The sequence below is a fragment of the Erinaceus europaeus genome, chromosome 9 (assembly GCF_950295315.1).
Source record: "Erinaceus europaeus chromosome 9, mEriEur2.1, whole genome shotgun sequence".
In the NCBI taxonomy this organism is placed as follows: Eukaryota; Metazoa; Chordata; class Mammalia; order Eulipotyphla; family Erinaceidae; genus Erinaceus; species Erinaceus europaeus.
In genome coordinates, this window is record NC_080170.1 from 52,877,418 (window position 1) to 52,900,929 (window position 23,512).

The following is a 23,512-nucleotide window of genomic DNA, read 5'->3' on the forward strand; positions in this document are numbered from 1 at the left end:
GGTGCCACTATAGACCCACTAAAATTAAAACATTCGCACTATTCAATGTTGGTAAAGATACAGAAATGAAACTCTGATGAATTGCTGGTGATAATATAGAATGGTTCAACTCTAAAAGCTTTCACACATTTTGGAGTTTCTTTTCTTTTTTAGCATTTTCTTTTTACTGGATAGAGATAGAGACATAAAGAGGGAAAGGGGACACTGACTAGTCTGCAAGTGTTTAACTTCAAGCTTTCCCCTTGCATTTGGGGACCCGGGGTTTGAACCCAGTCTTTGTGTATGGTAACATGTGCGCTTAAGCAGGTGTGCCACAGCCCAGCCCCAGCAGTTTCTTATACCATTAAGCAAATCTACCATATGATCCATCAATTCCAACCAGTAGAAACAAAAGCAACACACACACACACACACACACACACACACGACTATGCTCATAGCAGCTTTATTTTTAAAACCCAAGAAGAAACAACACATACAGTAGGGAATAGATACACATGTTGTAATATACCCATACAATGAAATTCTAAGACAGGAAAAACTAGTGGTTTGGGGGGCACAGTGGGTTAAGCGCACATGGTGCAAGGATGGGTGTAAGGATCCCATTTAAGCTCCCAGCTCCCCACCTGCGGGGGTGTTCGCTTCACAAGCAGTAAAACAGGTCTGCAGGTGACTCTCTTTCTCTCCCACTCTCTGTCCTATCCAACAATAACAAGGGCAACAAATGGCCTCCAGAAGCAGTAGATTCAAAGTGCAGGCACCTAGACCCAGTGGTAATTCTGGAAGGAAAAAAAAAAGAGGGGAGGGGAGGGGAGGGGAGGGGAAAGGAAAACTAAAGGTTGTGTGTGTGTGTGTGTGTGTGTGTGTGTGTGTTTTGATTGACAAGAGGTATAAGGAAACTTTTTTGAGATCATGAAAACATTCTGTAGCCTAGCATATGGGGGTTGCATTATGTAAACATTTCAAAGGGTAACATTTAAAATCTGCTCATTTGAGGTGAAGAGAAAGTATAATGGTGATGCAAAAGACTTTCATGACTGAAATTGAGAGGTCTCATGTTTTATCTACAGCACCACCGTGAGGCAGAGCAGAACAGTGCTTTTAGAAAATAAATTACTGAATAAGTACATAATAAAAGCTGACCTCTGGAACTACATATAAGTTATAGTGAAGAGAACCATAAATCTATGGTGTTATTTGCATGTTTCAAGTGTTCCATTTATGTGTAAAGGCATCAAATTAGAGATATAAATTATTTAAGTAAATTTATTAAAAGTTTATTAAAAATGTGTGTGAATGGGGAGTAGGACGGTAGTGCAACGGGTTAAGAGCAGGTGGCATAGAGTCACTTCACAAGCAGCGAAGCAGGTCTGCAGGTGTCTATCTTTCTCTCCCCCTCTCTGTGTCCCCTTATCTCTCCATTTCTCTCTGTCCTATTAAACAATGACAACATCAATAACAACAACAATAATAACTACAATAATCAAATAAGGACAACAAAAAGGGAAACAAATTTTTTTTTAAATGTATGAATGGATTTGGTGTATTGAGCCAAAGTAAAGGACTTTGGGGCAGTGAGGAATGTTCAGATCCTGGAACGTGGTGGTAGAGGAGGACCTAGGTGGAGAGTTAAGAGTTTTATGTGAAAAATTGAGAAATGTTACACATGTATCACCTACTGTAGTTTACTGTCAACTGTAAACCACCAATCCCCCAATAAAGAAAAAAAAAGTTCTTAAAATAAAAAAAATGTGAAAACAGAATAGTACAATTATATTTTAAATAACAGGTTCACATTATGGGAAAGAAATGTAGATTCAGATTCATTTTTAATTGAAAGAGACTTTTCTCTTATAAAAGAAAAAATTGCTATTTTTTAAGATATCTTATTGTTATGGCAACTGATGTGCTAAAAATAATAAAGAAATATCAAAGTTGTTATAGCAACTGGAATTTTAAAAAGCCATGAAGTGTAAAATAACCAACCTCTACTTGGCTTAAAATGCAACATCTATGACTCAGTTTTCAAAAGAAAAAAGTTGAACTACTAATGCTGCTGACTTTACAAGTTGTTTCTGGAAGGCACACGGGGGGGGGGGGGGGAACAACCTGGACTAGATGGTAGGGCATATGTCTTCCATGTATACAGCCACATAGGAAATGTCATGGCAATGGGGATACTTTGGTTGCGGTAGTGTCTCTCTGTCTATCCAAATGGGAAACTAGCCTGGGAATGGTGAAATGGTAGATGCCCAGGCTCCAAAGGGGAGAGGAGGGAAAGGAGAAAAGGAAGGGAGAAAGAAGGAGAGTAGATGAGGGAGGAGGGGACAGTAGGGAGAATGGATGAGGAAGGGAGGGAGGAGGCTCCAAAAACAAATACACACACAAATATATAAACCAAGTCGACAAATAAATATTTTTATATTTATTTAGGATAAAGATTTATAAATTGAGAGGGGAGGGGGAGAAAGACACCTGCAACACTTATTTTACTACTTGTGACGTATTCCCCTCCCCACTGCAGGTGGGGCCCTTGCAAACTCTGCCCCTTAAAATTATTTCTTACATAAATTTCTTAAATAAATCACATTTTTAATTTGCATGCTTTCCATTAGAAAATCAAGGTAAGTAAGGGGCCAGGTGGTGGTGCACTTGGTTGAGTACACATGTTACAATGTGCAAGGAGCCAGGTTCAAGCTCCTAGTCTCCACCTACAGAAGGGAAAGCTTTGTGAGTGGCGAAACAGTACTGCAGGTGTCTGTCTCTCTATCACCCTCTTCCCTCTCAATTTCTGGCTGTCACTATACAATAAATTAAAAAAAAGATAAAAAGGTAAAGAAAAGAAAATCAAGGTAAACATTCAGCTTCATAGTTTTACTTGTTCTTTTCTAATAAATGAAGACCAAGATCTTGGTGACCAATATGATGGCATGGTGCTAACACAGTGCAATCCTCTGGTTATTACTTACTGAAGAGAACTGGCAGGGAAGACAACCCTATACACGCAGCCTCTATACACGCCACCTTCTTTTTGTTCTCTGTATCTTCACCTTTTTTTGTTCTCTTTGAGTAAGGGAACAAAGTTTTCTGTTTTTTAGTATTGATTTTTAGCATCCCCCCCCAAATTACTGGCTTTCATTAAAACTAGCAATAATTAATCTACTGAGCTTGTAAAAAGTACTTCAGAAACTCTGTGCTTAGGCAAAAGAGCCTTGATTTCCTTTAGACACAGAAACTTACTTATTGGGCAGGGGTAGATAACATAATGGTTATGCAAAGAGACTCTTATGCCTGAGGCTCCAAAGTTATAAGTTCACTCCCCTGCACCACCATAAACCAGAGCTGATCAGTGCTCTGGTAAAATAAACAAATAAATTAACTGCTATAATAAAATTAAAAAGAAACTTATTAATAGAGTCTACCAAACTTATTAATAGAGTCTCCTATACTGGAGAGCTTAGCACTTTGTAGAAAAAAGATACTTGGGGAAGTTGGGCGGTAGTGCAGCAGGTTAATCGCAGGTGACGGAAAACACAATGACCAGTGTAAGGATCCCTGTTCAAGCCCCCAGCTCCCCATCTGTAGGGGAGTCACTTCACAAGCAGTGAAGCAGTTCTGCAGGTGTCTATCTTTCTCTCCCTGTTTCCCCCTCCTCTCTCCATTTCTCTCTGTCCTTCCAAAAACAACGACAGCAATGAAAATAACATTAATAATAACAACATTAATAATAACAAGGGCAACAAAAGGGAAAAAATAGCCTCCAGGAGCAATGGATTCTTAGCCCCAGTGATAACCCTGGAGATAAAAAAGAAGGAGGAGGAGGAGGAGGAGGAGAAGGGAAAGGGAAAGGGAAATGAAGGGAAGGGGAGGGGAGTGGAAGGGAGGGGAGGGGAGGAGGAGGAGGGAAAGGGAAATGAAGGGGAGGGGAGGGGAAGGGAGGGAAGGGGAGGGGGAAGGTAGGGAAGGGGAGGGGAGGGGGAGGGGAGGGAGGGGAAGGGAGGGGAAGGGAGGGGAGGGAAGGGGAGGGGAAGGGAGGGAAGGGAGGGAAGGGGAGGGGGAGGGGAGGGAGGGGAGGGGAAGGGAGGGAAGGGAAAGGGGAGGGGAAGGGAGGGAAGGGGAGGGGATGGGGAGGGGAGGGAGGGGAGGGGAAGGGAGGGAAGGGAAAGGGGAGGGGAGGGGAAAGGGGAGGGGATGGGGAGGGGAGGGGGAGGGGAGGGGAAGGGAAAGGGGAGGGGATGGGGAGGGGATGGGGAGGGGAAGGGAAAGGGGAGGGGATGGGGAGGGGAAGGGAAGGGAAAGGGGAGGGGATTTGGAGGGGAAGGGGAGGGAAGGGGAGGGGGGAGGGGAAGGGAGGGAAAGGGAGGGAGGGAAGGGGAGGGGAAGGGAAGGGGAGGGGAGGGAGGAGGGGAAGGGAGGGAAGGGAAGGGGGGAGGGGAGGAAGGGAAGGGGAGGGGAAGGGAAGGGAAAGGGGAGGGGATTTGGAGGGGAAGGGAGGGAAGGGGAGGGGGAGGGGAAGTGGAGGGGATGGGGAGGGGAGGGGAAGGGAAGGGGAGGGGGATGGGGAAGGGGGAGGGGAGGGGGCGGGGCGGGGGATGGGGGAAGGGGGAGGGGAGGGGGCGGGGGGATGGGGGAAGGGGGAGGGGAGGGGGCGGGGCAGGGCGGGGTGGGGCGGAAGGGAAGGGAAGAATATACTTTCAAAACCACAACTCATGAGGAACTAGATCACATGATAGAGCAACAGAACTTGGATGCTGAGGTTCCTGGCTTGGTGACTGGAGTCCAATGTATCAGCAGAGTGATGTTCTGCTTTCACTCTTATAGGGATGCTGTGGGTAGAGATTAGATGTATCCCAGGGTGGAGAGAGAATAACCATGGCCAGTCACTATACAGTTGATTGGAAGAGGTCAGATGGAACACATAGCATATCCCAAGCTGGGACAGTGTCATATGTGTGCCCATCCATCCCAAGCTTCCAGAAGTATACATTTGTAAAAGTATGCATTACATCGAGAGAGCAAGGAAGACTAAAAACCTCTTGGTATATTAGTCAAAGGAATGTACTTGGCAGACAAACAACATAAATTTGGCAAACACAGATACAAAGGTAACAATCAGTAGGATTACCAATAACAAATATCAGGAAATCTGAGATCAGAAACTTCTTCAACAACTCTTATGTATAAAAACTCTTTATTTATAGTCAACAATATTTATACACCTTTCTCATATTTGGAAACTAGTCTCTTCCCTGATTCAGCTTTCTGGTCCTTTTTCTAGCCATGACATCATCTCCCTAGACAATAACTTAGATCCACCTGCATATCAGATGTCAGGCTCAGGAAAAAAAAAAAATAAAATAAACTAGTATAGCCATGCACTTTATTCAACATCAGGTGAGAGGGCTGGTGAGACAGCTCGCTTAATAGTGTGCTTTGCTACACGTGCAACCCAGGTTCAAGCTCTCAGCCCACCACACTGAAGGGAATTTTGGTGCTATGGTCTCTTTCATTCTTTATCTCTCTGCCTGTATCTAAGGAAAAAAAAATAGGTTAGATATAGAAGGGAAAAAATGCCAACAAAAAGGAATGAAGTAAAAAACTCCTGATACTTGGATTTGCTGCAGTGACCTAAAAAAATTTACTTAGCAACATTAAATTTGTCAACCAACAAAGGCTTAAGTAATACTGGATCATTTTCATCACTCGGCTATAAGTTCCTCTACAAATATCTTTCTTTTAAGGTGATATGGACTTGTAAGCATGAGGCCCCAAGTTCATTTTTTAAAATTTTATCTTATTTTTTTAAAATTTTATTATTGATTTACAAAATAACAAGGTAAGAGGAGTATAATTCTGCACCATTCCTACCACCAGAGTTCTGTATCCCCATTCCCTCCATTGGAACTACAGTAATTCTCCCAAAGTTGCAGATATGGGTTGACTATTATGACCAAGCTCTTCACTTGCCTACCCCTCCTCTCTCTCTACACACACACACACACACACACACACACACACACACACACACATGTCAGAGGGCTACTCTGGGCTCTCTCCTCCCCTTCAGAGATAGGCACAGTGCCGGAGACATAACAATATATGATATTAATTAAATATGTCAAGATAACTGATTTGTGTTCTTTTCCTACTAAGTAAGTATCTACACAGAAGATTTTATAAAGCTTGATCTAGAATAAATAGCACAACTGCCTTAAAATACCAGAAACTAGAAAGGTTTAAACTTAAGAGTATAAGCTTTTTAAAAAGAAAATTTAAAATATTAAACTTTCTCAATATCCATTGGGTCAGGCTATGGGCAAATAAGTACAATGAGAAGCCAAACAAACTGACCTACATCTGCCAGTATACCTTATTTTCCAATAGGCAGTTTCAAAGCTAAGTGGCTAAAGTAGTTAGGACACAAAAGGACAACTCAGAACATTGATCTTTGACAGAAATCATTTCTATGAGACAGAAATTGGAAAAGAAAAGAATAAACCTCTTACACTGTTTTCAAGCCATGCCTAAAAGTAGAATGAATGTTGCTAAACTGCCAGGGTCCAGGTAAGGTTCTATTAAGAACCTGTGATCAGAAAAGAAAATGCAATGAAAAACTGAACTGGAAGATTAACAATGTTTAGGTCTTTTGGAAGCCCACCAAGCAATACCAAGCAACAATATTTACCAATTATTGAGTTAGGGGCTAGACCTTAAATAAGATGAATGTGTGCACACACATACAGAGCTAAGAAATTGTCCTCAGGGCTGGGTGGTGGTACACCTGGCTGAGCGTACGTTACAGTGCACAAGGAAGGACCCAGGTTCGAACCCCCTGGTCCCCATGCACAGGGGGAAAGCTTTATGAGTGATGAAGCAGGGCTACAGGTATCTCTCTGTCTCTCTCCTTCTCTATCAACCCCTTTATTCTCAATTTCTGGCTCTAATAAATAAATAAAAATTACTTAAAATATTTTAAAAAGGGGTTGTATTGTTATGTGGAAAACTGGGAAATGACATGCATGTACAAATTATTGTATTTACTGTTGACTGTAAAATAGTAATCCCTCAATAAAAAATTTAAAAACAAAAATTTAAAGTCTTAGAGACAATTGTAAAAAAAATTCTACTCATATGATAACAAGTCTTATACATCATTATTTTCCTAACAAAACATTTTTTTAAAAACTGCATATGAACAAATTCACAAAAGTTTGATGTCCCTGCTAAACAAATATTAACATTTATACAATATAGCTTTGATCTAGCAAAGCTCAGGATGTTTTAAGTGATGTAGTAACATGGGACAGGAGCCTGAGCCATGCAGTTCTTCAACATGAACTCAATCTAAATGTTACCATCCTCCAGTCTTCCCACTCACTCTCTCAACTATCCTTATTCACAGGTGCTTAAATAACAGAGCACACAAACAGTACAAAGTAAAAGGTCAATTTATAGACATATAGTTAACTTAGAAGTGGAAAATTTTTAGACAAAAATGTTCAAAGAAAAATATGAGTTGGGCTAATAGTAGATTCTCATAGGATTTAAGTATCCCAATATTTATCATACCAAAACCTTGGAGTCTTTACAAGGAAAAGACATATATTAAGATGCATTTGAAACTCAGAAAATCAAACTCAGAAAAAAAGAAGAAAAAATCCAAAAGTGGATGTGAAAAGAAAATTCATCAAAGAAGAGATCCAGAATGGTCCAGGTCATTCATTGATTGTCAAAGAAATGCAAATAAAGACAACAATGAGATACCACTTCATTCCTAAGAGAATGTCACTACATCAGAAAAGGTAACAGCAACAAATGCTGGAGAGGTTGTGGGGACAAGGGAAACCTCCTGCACTGCTGGTGGGAATATAAATTAGTCCAACCCCTGTGTAGAGCAGCCTGGAGAACTCTCAGAAGGCTAGAAGTGGACCTACCCTACCTAGGACCCTGAAATTCCTCTCCTGGGAATTTATCTTAAGGAAGCAAACACACCTATCCAAAATCTCTGTATACCAATGTTCACAGCAGTACAATTTGTAATAGCCTAAACCTGGAAACAACTTAGGTGTTCAGTAACAGATGAGTAGCTGAGAAAGGTATAGTATATATACATAATGGAAAACTAGCTGGGTATTAAGAATGATGAATATGGGGGCCAGGTGGTAGCGCAGCGGATTAAGCGACATGGTGCAAAGCCCAAGGACCAGCATAAGAATCCCAGTTGGAGCCACTGGCTCCACACCTGCAGAGAGGTCGCTTCACAAGCGGTGAAACAGGTCTGCAGGTGTTTTTTCTCTCCCCCCTCTCGATTTCTCTCTGTCCTATCCAACAACAATGACAGCAATAACAACAACGATAAACAAGGGCAACAAAAAGGAAAAACAGCCTTCAGGAGCAGTGGATTTGAAGTGCAGGCACCGAGCCCCAGCAATAACCCTGGAGACACGCACACGCACAAAAGAATGATGAATTCACCTTTATTTCATATTGGATGGAGCTGGAAGGAATCATGTTATATAAGATAAGCCAGAAAGAGAAGGATGACATGGGATAATCTCACTCATGGACAGAAGTTGAGAAATGAGAAGTGGGGGGTGGGGGGTGGTGGATAAGGCTGTAGCACAGCGGTTTAAGCACGCATGGCGCCAAGCTCAAGGACCAGTGTAAGGATCTTGGTTAAAGCCCCTGGCTCCCCACCTGCAGTGGCGTCGTTTCACTCGTGGTGAAGCAGGTCTGCAGGTGTCTATCTCTCCTCCCTCTGTCTTCCCCATCTCTCTTGATTTTCTCTGTCCTATCCAACAACAATGACAGCAATAACATAACAAAAATAACAACAACAATGATAAACAACAAGAACATTAAAAGCCTCAGGGAGCAGTGAATTCATAGTGCAGGCACGGAGCACCAGCAATAACTCTGGAGGAAGAGGATAGTTTTCAGGTCCTGGTGCATGATGATGGAGGAAGACCTAGGCTGGAGGTGAGAGTGTTTTGTAGATAACTGAGAAATTTCACACACGTATCAACAACATATTTTACTGTAAACCATTAATTCCCCAATAAAAATAATTTTTAAAAGATTAGATGTATTTCCAACAAAAAAATTTTAGGGAACCTCCTATGTAATATCTCTACTATATATTACTACTTGTAAATTTGATGGCCTTAATAGCTTGAATGTTTACTAAAGCAATATTACATGGGAACCAAAAGATGGCTGGGGGAAAAACAAAAACAAAAACATGGGATTCTGGTTATAGTAATGGGTTGGAATGTCATTTTCTTTAATAACTCCCTTTAGAAATGTACCGCCCAAGCTGAATGACATTATGGAACTATTTATAATTTAGAACTTTCTGTCAAGATGATTTTGTGTCCTGACATGGCATTGAGTAGGCTGGAAACAGCTGCATGCCCCAAGGGGGAATGAAATGATTAGGGTTGTTCTAAGGCATTAAATGTAAAGTATTTCTCCTTCTCCTTTTCCTCCTTGTAACTTCATGAGGACAGCAATGGCCAGCTTATTGTAATATATCATAGAATTAAGTCTCTCAAATAATTACAATTATAATACTCTAACAAAAAAGCTTCTTCCAAATCAAAAGTGGAGAATGTCTGACCCATGAGTGACAACCCACAAAATCATATGGTCTGGCCCTGCCTACTCTATCAGAGCTTTTCTTCAGAACAACGTAAGTGCTAAATTTTAACTGATAATTTTGTATGGCCCATGAGTAACATCATAAATATGCTGGGAAATTGTGCCGATGCAGTCACATCTGCCATGTTGTCCCCTCAGGCTACTGCTAGTTCTCACGAGAGTTGGGACATTCTCGGAGTGCCTGTTCTGCCATATTCCACGATATTTGGAGTGCTTTGGTTATTCCTCCCCCCTCCCATTCTCATGAGAGTTATTATCCTATCCTGGAGTGCTATGGTTACTCCTCCCCCTTCCCATTCTCGCGAAAGCTACTCCTATAAAAGCCCTTCTTCTTCTGCACCTCTCTCTCTTGCCAGCGCTTCACTCCAGTGTTCAGACACAGGAAAGGTTACTGTGTGAGGCGGCCATTTTCACTACCTCCACGTGGCGCAACCTGCCTCTCTAGCACCCAACTCTGAGGTGCCAGTGCAAATAAAGATTTGTGTTTCCTCTTTGCTCCGGACCCCCTCTCTCTCTTCTCCACAGCCGCGCACAACAACATAAATATCCAAATGCAGAGGACCTAATGGGTGTTGTATTATTATGTGGAAAACTGAGAAATGTTATGCAAGTACATGTACAAACATGTACAAACCATTATATTTACTGTCAAATGTAAAACATTAATCCCCAATAAAGGGGAGGGGGAGAATAAATAAATATCCAAATGATCCTTGGCAGAAAAAAAGGTTTCCACCCCACTTCTAAGTAGATATAGCTTAATTATAAACCTAAATCTAGTCCTTAGTTTCCTAATAATCTACAAATATTTTAATACTAGCATGATTAAAATTAAGTTTTTACACACAACTGTAAGTTTTTGGGGAAGTTTCAGACAAACCATTGACCCAATTTCTGGGAATGTCTTTACATTTGCAATTTTTTAAAACTTTATGTAAAGTGGATTTAATTTCCATTAGTAGATATTCAAGTGGATATGTCTGTCACTCACTAACAGGAATATGTATTATATTTGTGGAAAGCATCACTTTAAACTCCTACATTAACAAAAGGCAGGGGCTGCGTGGTGATGCACCTGGTTGAGTGCACGTATTACAATATGCAAGGACCCAGGTTCAAGCCCCCAGTCTCCACCTGCGGGGGGAAAGCTTTGTGAGTGGTGAAGCAGTGCTGCAGGTATCTCTCTTTCTTTCTCCTTCTCTATCACTCCCTTCCCTCTTGATTTCTAGCTATCTGTATCCAATAAGTAAAGATTTAAAAGATTTTTTTAAAAGGCAGTACTTAAGACTGTTTACATTTTGTTTTACTTATTCAGTATTGATTTACTTTGTCATTGTCAGTGTTTCACCCTTCAGTGTTGTTTTAGATAGAGTGATTAGACAAAAAAAAAAAAAAGAATCCTAGATTTTATCTAATTTTTGCCTTATAATTTGGGAGATTTTCCTAAGAGTCCAGCTTTGTGAAAATTTGAAGTGTAACTGTTGCAAATATTCTTCATGTCACAAGCCAAATGATAATAGAGACAAAAGAAGAAAATTCTCATTCACTTATTCATTGGGTGACTGGGAGAAAACCACTTGATTTCAGTACAATGTGTAGTTTTATAACTATCAGAAAGTATTAACAAAGAAATCTATAAATGACATAGACTTGAAGGAAAAAATGCAGGCTAAATCCAAGTCTCCTCATTTTAAATGCCAGTTGAGAATGGGAAAGTAGCAGAAATTAAGCTATGAGCTGGTATTTTGTAATTATTCTAAAGGTATAAAGTATGAGAACAAGGTTACACCTCATATTATCAGTACACCTTGTACTGGTCCACCAAAAGTGAAGATATCAATTTTACAATCTCTTTTTGGCAGTGGGTCAGGAAAGAAGATGTATCATATTTTAGATACATACATTTTCCCTCCATCATTCATCAACTTTTCTTGAAAGCCTACTGTATACTCTTTCTTTTTGACCTCCTTTGGTCTTAACTAAACATATTCTTTTCTTTTTAAGGTTTCTTTTTTTAAAGATTAAAAAAAATTAATTATCTTTATTTATTTATTGGACAGAGACAGCCAGAAATTGAAAGGGAAGGGGTTGATAGAGGGGGAGAGAGACACCTGCAGCACTGCTTCATCACTTGCAAAGTTTTTCCCCTGCAGGTGGGGACCAGGGGCTCGAACCTGGGTCCTTGCACATTGTAACATGTGCACTCAACCAGGTGTGCCACCACCCAGCCCCAACATATCTTTTCTTATACACTGAAATTAAATTCCTATTAAGAGCAAAGGTGCTTACTTCTATCATTTGCCTTTAGCCTACATATCCCAAAATAAGGGTTTTTTTTTTTTTTTTTTGGTTCCTGTTTCTGAGATGAAAGTTTAATTCAAAACAGAAGGCATATATAAATAAAAAGTAAAACCAACACTCAGTCTACCTTCTGTACTTAGATTACCTAAAGAAGTTATTTCAAAAATTGGAATCAAGGACTTGGCAGAAGGTATACTAGTTTTTATAGAATAATGCTCTATATTACAGAAGAAGGAAAGGCAGCTAGAGTAGAAAACTGAGAGCGAAGTAAAGAAACCTTCACTTTCAAAAAGGTTATATAGGGGGCCTGGTGACGGCACACCTGGTTGAGTGCTCATATTACAGTGTACAAGGAACCTGATGCAAGCCCCCCAGCTCCACCTGCTTAAGGGGGAGGGCACAGATTAGCTGTAGTGAGTGCTGTATAGAACTACAGCTCTATAAACTTAATCCCTTAAACAATTATTAAGTCATGAAAAATTTTAATTAAAGGGCGGGGATAGATAGCATAATGGTTGTGCAAAGAGACTCTCGTGTCTGGGGCTCTGAAGTCCCAGGTTCAATCCCCTGTACTACAATAAGCCAGAGCTGTGCAGTGCTCTGGTGTTTATCTCTGTGTCTTTCTCTCTCTGCATCTCTCTCAAAAATAAAATAAAATAGTTAAAAAATTCTTAATTAAAAATAAACAGGTCTACTATAAATATATGTAACTATTAAAATCAAGTACGTGATCATTCATAAGTCTATGTTTGCCTGGCTAAGAACATTATAAAGCTTACACACTAAATACTAAGTTGAGTTGTATATACAACCATTTAAACAAGATTTATCATTTTGAATTTGACATAATAACACAAAATAAACTGATCCTCAAAAGACCACAATTCAAATAAGAATTGTAAAAAATTGTTCATACTCTACTATGTACCCATAGGTAGAGTTAAATAATAGAAAGCCTACCAGGGAGAATGTTACAATTCCAATCTTTCTTGAAGGTAGTTACGCTATGCAAAGTGTTACTATGATTTAAGTAAATGAAGTCACAAATAGTTGTAAGATTTTCATGTTTATTTTATGACATGCTTACATTGATATATGTACATATGCTCAAAAGTACATTAAGTTTATTTTCTTATTTAAAATTATTTGGGGGGGAATAGATAGTATAATGGTTATGCAAAGAGACTCTCATGCCTGAGGCTCCAAAGTCCCAGGTTCAATCCCCCACACCACCATAAACTATAGCTGAACAGTGCTCTGGTTAAAAAGAAAAAAAAAATTCTAAATACTATAATTTACTCCAAGATTTTTAAGAACCCGGTAGTAGTAGAAGTCTTGCAGATCAGTCAACATATTATAATGTCAAAATTATTGCTTTTATGTAAATTCACGTGAAAAGAAGTTCATCAAATAGTAAAATTTATCACTAGGAAACAAAGTCTGCTAGAAATTTACAAACTGCCTCTTTCATTTGAACCATGACAGTTAAAGAATGTTGGCAGAAACTAGAATACAAGTAGCTAAGTCTACAGTTTCTATAAAATTGCCTGAACAGGCAGCTGGTAAGCAGCTTCCTTTTTAATTTACAATCATCTCCTAATTAATTAGTCCCAGAGCACTTAATGCAAGGCTACACTGTGCCACTGGGACTGACAGCAATCCTCCCTCAGGGAACCTGCTCAGTAGTATCCTTTCCCTCTGATCAAGCTCAACCCATTTTCTGTTCAAATGGGAAAGGCTTTTTTCACACTTGAGTTGGAAAAGTTGTAACTCAATATTGATAGGCCATTTGCCACAAAAAGGAATTCACAAGTTATCTAGTGGAAAATTTTCAGTTTTTAATATAAGACTCTGGTATAGTACAATTACTTAGAAAATCTTGATTTTTACATTGTATCTAATAAAAATCAATTTCCCTTTTGCCCCCAAGATCAGTTCTGTAGAACTGAAGGAGACAAAATATCTATAAACAAGCTCATTAGTAGCCCTACACATGCTTAAACTTAGAAGTCCTTAAAAGTACAAATAATGAGGAGTCGGGCGGTAGTGAAGTGGGTTAAGTGCGCGAAGCTCAAGGACCGGCGTTAAGAATCTGGGTTCGAGCTGGGCTCCCCACCTGTAGGGGAGTCGTTTAACAGGCGGTGAAGCAGGTCTGCCGGGTGTCTTATCTTTCTCTCCCCCTCTCTGTCTTCCCCTCCTCTCTCCATTTCTCTCTGCCCTATCCAACAACAATGACATCAATAACATCAACAATGTTAAACAACAAGGGCAACAAAAGGGAAAAATTAAAAAAAAAAAAAAAGAATATGGGAGTCGGGTGGTAGCACAGCGAGTTAAGCGAGTTAAGCGCAGGTGGAGCAAAGCGCAAGGACGGGCGTTAAGGATACTGGTTCGAGCTCCCCCGGCTCCCCACCTGTAGGAAGTCGCTTCACAAGCGGTGAAGCAGGTTTGCAGGTGTCTGTTTTTCTCTCCCCCTCTCTGTCTTCCCCTCTTCTCTCCATTTCTCTCTGTCCTATCCAACAATGACGACATTAATAGCTACAACAATAAAAAGGAATAAATATTAAAAACATCTAAAAAATTTTTTAAAAGAATATTTTAAAAAGTAGAAATAATGAGATTCTTCAAGAATAAGGTAAGAGGGTGTATTGAGACTTCCATTAAATAATCTGTTTGAAGAGGTGGATTCTGGGGCCAGGTGGTGGTGCACCTGGTTGACTGCACACATTATAATGCGCAAGGACCTGGTTCGTGCCCCTGCTCCCCACTTGCAGGGGGAAATTTTTCCCAGTTATGAAGCAGGTGTCTCTGTCTCTCTATCAACCCCCTTTCTTCTTAATTTCTGGCTGTTCCTACCAAATAAATAAATTAGTTAAATATTTAAAAAACAAATAAAAGAGATGGAACCTTATGGAGAATACCTAAATATCAACTAGATAGATGGGTAAAAAAAAAAAAAAAAAACTACAGCTTGTTGCTATACATATTTAAACAAGAACTAACATTTTAAATTCAAATAGAATTTCTTCTTTCATATCATTTATGCAGGTTTTAAGGTGAAAGTTTCAAGACTGTCTTCAAAAAATTAGTCATCTATTAAAAGATTAAGGAGTTTTTACAAACGTGTCAGAGATCAGCCTCTTAAAGGGTAGAAGTGATGGAATTAGTCTCACATTAGCAAGTTAAGTTCTCTCACAGAATCAAATATGTATATACATAATCCAATTCAGAAGTGAAAATTTTGAACAACTTTTACCCATTCTATTCATTAGAAATTCATTCTATCCATTAGAAAAAACATGTAAGTAAAAAATAAAGTTTACTCTGTGCTTGATAGGGAATTTACTGACAATCTAGGGGGAAAAAATCAAGATTTTTCAAATTATTATTATACATTAATATAATATGATTTATTATTATGTATAGAGAAATTGAGGTGGGAAGATAGACAGAAGGAGAAAAAGAAAGATATCTGCAGCAGTGCTTTACTACTTGTGAAACTTTTCCCTCTACAGATTGGGACTGGGGATTTGAGCCCAGGTACATGGTAACATGCATATTTAACCAGGTGTGCCACCACTCAGAAAAATAAAAATTTAATATAGAAAAGAAAGAAAATGAAAATCATAAGTCATGGCCTAACTAGTCTTTTAGAATTTCAACATAACTCATTACAAAACTTAGCTTGAGGGGCCTTGAGGAACACATATGTTATAATGCACAAGGACCCAGGTTCAAGCCCCCTGTCCCCACCTGCAGGAGGAAAGCTTTGCAAGTGATAAAGCAATACTGCAGGTGTCTCTCTGTCTCTCTTCTTCTCTATCTCCCCCTTCCCTCTCACTCTCTGTCTCTATGCAATAAATAAATAAAGACAATAAAATTAAAAAAAAAAAAACCTAGTTTGAGGCACTCTAGTGAATGAATCCATTAATTAAACCAAAAGCCAGTCTGTGGAACAAAAGTTTAAAATCTGAAAGAAAAAAAATGTTGTAGCATCATTATTATCCCCAACACAATATGACATAATACCCTCTTGAAGAAGCTTGTGAAATGTTACAAAGAAACAAAATTTTCTAAAGCCTATAACAGCCCTACACTTACACAGAGATTTTTTTTGCTTTTTCACATTGATAGGTGTTTATTTCATTTTTTCCCTATTTAATGGAAAAAGAAAATAGGTACTAGAAAATTACTTTGTAATAAGATAGGTATACTCTAGGTTATATTTGTGAGTGAGTGAGTGTGTGTGTGTGTGTGTGTGTGTGTGTGTGTTTGTGTGAATAATTCGTGTGGGCATATAACTTCTCCATAGTTCAAAAGAAGTGATTAGGGAGCTGGGCAGTAGCACAGCAGGTTAAGCACAGGTGGCGCAAAGCAAGGACCAGCATAAGGATCTGGGTTCAAGCCCCCAGCTCCACACCTGCAGGGGAGTCGCTTCACAAGTGGTGAAGCTGTCTGTAGGTATATGTCTCTCTTTCCCCCTGTCCTCTCCACTTCTCTCTGTCCTATCCAACAATGATGACAACAATAAAACAAAATATTTATAAATATTTTAAATAAATAAAATATTTTTAAAAGATAGTTTTTTTAAAAAAGAAGTGATTATTTAGCTTATATTATTTTATTAAAAAATTAAGTAAATTAGAGGGAGTTGGGCAGTAGCGCAGCAGGTAAAGCGCAGGTGGCTCAAATTGCAAGGACCAGAGTAAGGATCCCAGTTGGAGCCCCCAAGTCCCCACCTGCAGGGGAGTTGATTCACAAGTGGTGAAGCAGGTCTGCAGGTGTCTATCTTTCTCTCCCCCTCTGTCTTCTCGTCCTCTCTCCATTTCTCTCTATCCTATCCAACAACAACAATAACTACAACAATAAAACAAGGGCAACAAAAGGGAATGAATTTTTTTTTTTTAAATTAGGTAAATTCAAAGGACAATGTTTCAATGACTAGTGTTGTATCTAACTCTTAAAATGTACTCCTTAGATGCAATAAAAAGATATGAGATTTCAACTCAACAGTTTTGGTCTAAAAAACAAACACAGTTCTGTCCTATGACCTATAAACTGGGGTGTTTTATTTTAACCTTGATATTAGTGGTAAATGTATCTAAACAAAAATTTGGCTGGTAAACTAAATCAAAGGCAAAAAAAAATAATCTACTTTTAGAAAACTCATCACATTATACAAGTCAATAAAATGCAAATATCCTTTAGAAAAAATGTACATATAAGGTCAATAAAACAACTATGAAGTTGCAACCTATGAGATTTAGGAAAAACATCATGGGTTTTTCTCTTACACTTAATTCTACCAATTAAGTTATAAAGTCATACCTAATTTATTATACCACTGCATGATCTTCACTGAATTATGTAGCCTCAAAAGTCTTCCCTCAAAGTATACTCCTACACTAACTCCATGATAAAAAAATGAAAGCAGTATTAAACAAGTATCTCTCCTTATCTTGCTTCAGAATTATTTATTATATATAAAAGAAAACAAAAACTATTACTAGTAACAGAAAATTATCACTTGAAATTATGAAAATGTACATGGCTATGCAAACAGTAGCACCATTTTTAATAGCACAAATTTGGAAATAGCTCAAATGTCCAGCAACAGGTGAGAAACTAAGAAAGTTGTGGCATATATGCACAATGAAGTACTACGTAACTGTAAGAAATGCTGAAATCTCTTTTAATCCATTTTGGATTGACCTTAATAGAATCATGGATAAATGATAGATCATTTCACTCTGAAGTGGAAGTTAAGAAGAAATAAAGGCAATATATAGAGTGAAACTTAGACCAGCTGTGGTCTATTGCAGCAGAGTCAAGGACTCTATACAGGGGAGAGTTGGGAGGGGATTGAGAAGGCATTGGGGGACTCAGTGTCCAAAGACAAAGAAAGCCCTCAGTTGGTGACAGATATGATATGCAAACAACTATCACAGGGAAATACAAAAATGCACTCATGTGACAATGATTGTCTTATACATTGCCGTTTCTTCCTATAGTGATTTTTAATTATGAAAATAATTAAGATATTTAAAAATTTTTTATAGAAACATGTCAGTACTGGGTAGGGAAAGCTTGATCCTCATTAAATGCAGTCTTTTTTAACATATTTATTATTTTTAATTAATTCATTAATTTATTTACTTTTCGGGTACAAAGGAGAGAGAGATCACAACACCAAAGCTTCCTTCAGTGCAATGGGGGCCAGGACTGAACCTGCATTGTGCACATGGCAAAGCAATGCACTATGCAAGTGAGCTATTTCACCAGCCCTGCTGTCTTTTTTTTTTTTTTTTTAGATAAATTTATTTACTTCGTGAGATAGAAATGGGGAGAGAGGTAGAGACATCCTGTTATACAAACTGCCCCTGTGGTTACAGAGGTAGAGACATCCTGTTATACAAACTGCCCCTGTGGCTACAGACTATGACCCACATAGTCAACAACTGCCACCTCTCCAGATTCAAAGGAGGTCTCGAAACTTTACATCAGGCTCAACCTGACGCTGTTGACTGGCTACGGAAGAAGGGCAAACACTAGAAGAAGAAGAAGAACTTCCTCAGCTAAGTAAATGGTCTCAGCTAAGTAAATGCTACCAGTGCCACCATGCCAACTCAGGCTGCTTACTGTCTTTGTTCTGTAGACTGTTTCCAGAGATGCCAAACTTGAGATGCCAACCACCCAACTCCTTTAACCTAGTGAGATTTTTCCCGGTGGGAATACCTAGTCCATTTCAGATGGCACATTTTCTAACAGTTACAGATCTTAAATATAGGCTAGGGCCTATAGTATTGTGTACATGTGATCCTGTCTCCATTAGGGGCAATTATATACCCCAAAGTAAAAATGTTTACTAGTCCTCTGTGATTAGACTTAGACCTAATAAGCTCAGAAATCTAGTAGAATGGCCTAAAGAAGGTAGCATAAACTCTATAATCAAATATTTATTACTTATGCCTAGATATCTTCCTCTCCTATCCCCTACTTCACTTCTCTCATTCACCCTAGCAACTCAACTAACTATACAAAAGAAAGTCAGATTTGCTCTTCCATTTTTTTTTTTTTGCCTCCAGGGTTATCACTGGGGCTTGATGCCTATGCTAGGAATCCAGTGCTCCTGATGGTCATCTTTTTTCTGTTGTTGTTGTTGTTGCTGTTGCTGCTGCTGTTATTGTTGGATAGGACAGAGAGAAATTGAGAGAGGAGGGGGAGATAGTAAGGGGGAAAGAGAGAGAGACACCTGAAGACCTGCTTCACCACTTGAGAAGCGACCTTGTTGCAGGTAGTGAGCTGGGGGCTCAAAATGGGATCCTTGCTCCAGTTCTTGCACTTGGCACTATGTGCACTTAACCCAGTGTGCCACCGCCCGGGTCCCACTCTTCTTTTAATCTCTTCTGACAGGTCATTAACATTATTGCCACCCCTTGCTAATCTTTAGAAGAAGCACTATACACAATTGACCAAGAAATGTACTGGTAAAATATATATATAGTAAAGGACAATTGTTGTCCCTATGTTAACCTTTTTTAGAATCATCAAACAAGTAAATGAAAAATAAGACTAGAGGTTAACTTAGACCTCACTAAAATCCTAGGTCTATTACCTCCCTAAGTCAAGGCCAGATTCTGTAAACCTAATACCAGCTTGGACACAACAAATGACATTCAATGCTTCAACAACTGGGAGAAAATCTAAGCTAGTCACACAAAGGGACTCCAAAAACTGGAAAGGGGAAGAGACTGACTCACATAATGATGCCCATTTTGGTTAATACCAAGCCATCTCCTCACTTGGGGTCCTAATCAGGGAATCCTTGTATACCCCCATAGATACTATGGACGTAGACCTTTAACAGATCCCTCTCTTCACTACCAATAGTTACTTCCATCAGAAATGTCACCATAAGCCCTTTTGTGGGCTTCTCCAAGACCTTACACTCATCATGTAGCAATGGTAAGGAATGCCCCACTTTCCAAAGTTAGGGTGGGCTGGGCCATGCTATTCTGCCACTCAAGGAAGACTGGTCCTGTAATAAGTGCAGCCTTGAATGTGCCCAGCTGTGACCACTGACTGTGAGCTTAGACTGACAGAGACTCAAAGCTTTTACAGGACCCTGTGCTAAATATGAATAGACATGAGCCCCAGGCCAGATCAATGTGGTTAACAAAAAATATATATATGGGTCCAAACTAGGAACCTCATGCGTCTAAGTCCAGAGTTCTACCTACCACTGTGCCAACTCCTGGGCTGCTACATGTAGATGTCAATGTAGGCATGACAGAAAAATATAAGACTTTAAGAAATAAGAGCCAAAAAATTATAATAAAAGTCAACTCCATTGTCAATACTTCCATTTTATAAATAAATTAAAGAAAAAAAGAAAGAATCAACTCCAAGTGAATCAAAGACATGGATATTAGACCAGAAACTATCAAATACATGGAAGAAAACATTGGCAAAACACTTTATGTTCTATACTTCAAAGAAGTCTTCAAAGACTCAAACAAAGAAAACAAAAATAAGTCAATGGGACTGCATCAAACTGAAAAGCTTCTGCATAGCAAAGGATACTATCACCCTAACAGAAATATACTCTACATTGTGGAAGAGGATCTCAGATAAAGGACTAATAACCAAAATACATGAAGAGCTCAGTAAAATTAATACTAATGAGATACCACTATACACCTGTAAGAGCTGGGCAGTAGTGCAGCAGGTTAAGCGCATGTGGTGCAAAGCGCAAGTGGCGCAAGGAGCAAGGACCAGAGTAAGGATCCTGGTTCGAGCTCCTGGCTCCCCACCTGCAAGAGAGTCGCTTCACAGGCGGTGAAGCAGTTCTGCAGGTGTCTGTCTTTCTCTCCCTCTCTCTGTCTTCCCCTCCTCTCTCCATTTCTCTCTGTCCTATCCAACAACGAATGACATCAAGAATAACAACAATAATAACTACAACAATAAAACAAGGGCAACAAAAGGAAATAAATAAATATATATTTTTTAAAAAGTGTCAGTAACAACAAACGTTGGAGAGGAAGTGAGAAAAAAGGGACCCTTCTGTACTGCTGGTGGGAGTGTGCATTGGTCCAACCTTTGTGGAAAACAGTTTGGAGATTTCTCAGAACACAAGAAATAGACCTACCCCATGACCCAGCAATTTCTGTCCTTTGAATTTACCCAAAGGAAACAAAAGCACCTATCAGAAGAGATAGAAACACAGTTTGTAATGGCCAAAACCTGGAAGTAACCCAGATACCCAACAACAGATGAGTCACTAAGAAAGTTGTGGTATATAGACACAATGGAATATCACTTGGCTATTAAAAATGATTAAGTCATCTCATTTGCATCATCTTGGATGGAACTAGAAGATACAATGTTAAGTGAGATAAGCCAAAAAGAGAAGACTAAATACTAAATGATCTTACTTATAAGCGGAACGTAATAAATTGGGAGAGAACACGAAATCAAACGCGTTCTAGTATATTGCATCAAAGCAAAGGACTCTGGGAGAAGGGGAGAGAGGGCAGAAGAGAACTGTGTGGTCCTGGTATATTCATGTATCAATGACTACAATTTAAAGCATTAAACCCCTCAATAAAATAAAAAATAATTAAAATATTATGCTATGAGAAACTAATTACATGCACAGGTATATTTACATACTAAGAAGTCATCATCTTTATGTAACAAAACACAATTCTTTTTTTAAGGCGAGACATCCTATAACTTTTTTTTTTTAATAGAGACAGAGAAATCAAGAGGAAAGCAGGAAATAGACATCTGTAGCACTGCTCCACAGCTTGTGAAGCTTTCCCTCTGCAGGTGGGGACTATGAGCCTGAATCTTAGTCCTTGCACATTGTAACATGTGCACTCAACCAGGTGCACCATCACCAGGCCACAAGTAAACTGTCTTATAAAAAATTTCTTTCAGTAAGTCTTAGCATCCTTCAGTAAAGACATTCCAATATGAATGTGGTGATGGCATTTACACTATAACACAATGAGAACTATTTATTCTCTGTGCCCATCAAATTTTAAGGAATTATACATTTCCTAAAGATACTTTTATAAATTTTATAGCTAGGGGGCTGAACAGTGGTTAAGGGCACATATTACAAGCTCAATGACCTCTGTTCGAGCCTGCACTCCTCACCTGCAGGGGGTCCACTTCACAAGCAATTAAGTAAGTGTCTATCTTTATTTCCCTCTATCTCCCTCTCCTCTCTCAATTTCTCTCTGTCCTTTTTAATTTAAAAAAAATTAGGGGAGGAGGTAAAAGGAAAAATAGCTACTAGAAGCAGTGAATTTATAGTGCCGGCACCAAGCCGCAGCAATAACCCTAGTGGCAATAAGAAAATAAATAAATAAACAAATAAATTTCATAGCTACATCAATGACAAATAAGTATAAGAATTGGTGGTTTTTATAAATAGTAATGGTACAATCCAACTGAAATAACTATTAATATCTATTAATATAAAATTTATTTTCTACAATTAGACAAGGTAACAAAAGAGAAAAAGAAAAGCTGTGTAATTAAGTCATGTACTACCTCTCAATGAGACCTGGCATTATGCATTTTTAAACTAACATACTTGATTGAAATTTTAACTTGTAAATGAAAAGCAAGTATCTGCCTGGCTAAGTGATGTACAATTTAACTTAGTTGAGAAAAACTTACTGAAGAAACACATAATTAATATAATTTGACTTTTCAATTATATTTATATAATAATATAAAATTATTCAAAGTTACCAATTTAAGCACTTCATCTTAAGACTGTCCAGTAATTGTAACTGTAATACATTCCACAAAAAATGAAGTAAAACTTTTCTGAAACAATATGGTTTATTAAAAACCATCTACTACAATAACCCACTAGAAAATAGAGGGGAGACAAATTTTGCCCTGAGTAGTAACAATTACCTGACAGGAGTACAGTAAAGTTTTTATCTGAGTAATGCTTAAGAACACAGAGAACCTGCAAAAACCTTAAAACAAATTAATCATACAGTTGTTTTTAATTTGTATTCCTCAAAACTAATTTTGGAAACAGCTACCATAACAATATTTGCAACTCTTCCCTTTTTTGCTCTCTGGTAAAGGTTTGAGCACAAGCTCTCTAGAGGTTGAAAACTGAACAAATGACACCCAATGCTTAAACAACTGGGACAAAGTCTAAAGTCATCAGACAAAGAGAGGACTACAAAAACAGGACAAGGGCAAGAGACAGGCTCACTTAATAATGGCCTTTTTGGTCAATACCACCTCACCATCTGGGTCAGGGAATCCTTGGATTCCTACACAAATATGATGGGCATAGACCTCTAATGGATCCCTCTCTGAACCACCATTGGTCACGTCTATAAGGAACATCATCACAAGCCCTCTTGTGGGCCTTCCCAGGACCTTGCCCTCACCATAAAGCAGCTATGGCAGGGACTATCCCAGTCTTCGAAGGAAGGCTTGGCTATCCAGCACTGTCACTCGAGAAAGACTGGTCCTGAAATGAGTGCAGCCTGCAATGTTCCCAGCTGTG

General features: G+C 38.9%; 1 protein-coding gene across 3 annotated transcripts in view; it reads right to left on the reverse strand.

The window, feature by feature from the left end:
• The window catches only part of RABGAP1L (RAB GTPase activating protein 1 like), a 527,154-nt gene that overhangs the window by 336,058 nt on the left and 167,584 nt on the right, over nucleotides 1-23,512 (reverse strand). The gene's annotated exons all lie outside the window — the stretch shown is intronic.